Below are 1,729 nucleotides of genomic sequence, written 5' to 3'. Positions count from 1 at the left end.
GGAGTGCTTGGACCTGTGCCAGCTCTTTAGCTGGTGCAAGTCTGAGAAGAGATGGGGTGTGTTTGTCAGGAGACAAGGAAGGGGACTGCATTTGGTACAAGTCACCAGTGCTAGTTGCTACCCCCATACTGCCTCTTGTCCTGCCTACTGCTCTGCCCCCTTCCCATTCCATTCCACCCTCCACCAGCCCTGTTCCATCCCTGCCCCCAACCTTTGCTGCAGGGCCTAGGAGAGGGGGGTAAAGGGGTAATTTGTACCCGGGCCCAGGGTCAGAAAGGGGGCCCAGGAGCCAAAGGAGGGGGCCCAGAAAGTTCCTGGGATCAGACATTTTCCTATCTCGCCTGAACTTGCTGCCTGCACATGATGCTTGGGTACAACCATGTGCATGCAGTGTTAACAGCTACTGCAAGCCATACGCACTGGGCTCAGGAATGCATCCATGTCCCTTCTGAACACAGAGTTAAATCTGGGAGGAAACCGGCTTGCTACAGTAGCTCTTTGGCTTGTGGATCCCATAACCATGAAGGAGTGTATAGAAGCTCAGGGACCCAGATGTGGGGCTACTGCTGCTGCAGAGGTTCATTTTGGTCCATTCTAGTGTGAGTCTAAATACAATGAGGCTAATTTTATTCAGTCGATTTTCTATATTTCAAAGATTTTAGAGTGACTTAGGAGTGTGTTCAGTTTTCCATATTACTTTATCTAGCTGCCAATGCCACATGGTCAGGTAGACCTGGGCTCTGCATCAAGAAGCCTAGTAGACCTGGGCTCCAAAGACTATTGTGGCTATCAGTACCTTCCCCCACCTTATTTTGCCCCCTGTTCTCCCCCCCATTGCCCCCTCCCCCTTTGGGAAGGGGCCCAGAAGACACTTTATACCCCCTGATAAAATTCTTCTCATAGGCCCTGCTTTGTCGGCAGGACCTCCTGTGTCTGTCACTGTGTGCTGAGCCTCTCTGGCTGCCAGTGGTGGTCCAGAAGCACCCAGCTCCATGCACTTCTGGAGCACCTTTTGCAGCAACTGTTACCCTGCACATGCCTGATCTTGTCTGATCTCAGAAGCTAAGCAGGGTAAGGCCTGGTTAGTACTTGGATGGGAGACCACCTGGGAATACCGGGTGCTGTAGGCTTATACCATAGTCTTTCGAGACTGAAGGTTGCCAACCATTTTTTGTGATGCTGGAAAGTGCATTCCACCTTTGGAATGCTAGTTCCAGCAATGGAGCCCTTCAATAGGATTGGGCCAATAGAAATATACAGGCAAAAATCATCTTTAGCTAGAACACATTTCTTAAATTCCTAGTTTCTCAGGGTTTAGATGTTTGGAGCCTAGCTTCTGAGTTCAGTTAATTGATATTATTGGGAAGCAACCAGATTATCATACCCATTCCATGGGGTTGATCCTACATTCCAAAGCTGGCATCTGAATAGTCTCTCATTAAGCACCCTCAGATGGGGGTTTAGTCTTGTTTTCACACTTGGTTCACTGTGTCACCATCCAAATGTTGTTCTTCTGGATTTTGCCCAAACTGAAATTGTCACATGTACTAATTGAGAAGTTCTAACCCCCAGCCCCCCTTATTTTTGCGGACAGTGGTATGGCACTGCAACTGGAGACTGTTGTTAGTGCAACTGCTATATCTATTTTCAAAGCCACAGACTTAGATTCAACAGAGTGCAACAAAGGAATCATAAATTATTAGCACTGGAAGGTACCTAAGAGGTCATC

General features: G+C 48.3%; 1 pseudogene; it reads left to right on the top strand.

Moving 5' to 3' along the window:
• Positions 1-1,010: 1,010 nt before the first annotated feature.
• Positions 1,011-1,130, top strand: LOC136646809 (5S ribosomal RNA; annotated as a pseudogene).
• Positions 1,131-1,729: the final 599 nt, after the last annotated feature.

The sequence above is a fragment of the Tiliqua scincoides genome, chromosome 3 (assembly GCF_035046505.1).
Source record: "Tiliqua scincoides isolate rTilSci1 chromosome 3, rTilSci1.hap2, whole genome shotgun sequence".
Lineage (NCBI taxonomy): Eukaryota > Metazoa > Chordata > Lepidosauria > Squamata > Scincidae > Tiliqua > Tiliqua scincoides.
Note: the sequence above shows the minus strand (reverse complement) of the source record. Positions and strands in the feature narration are given on the sequence as shown.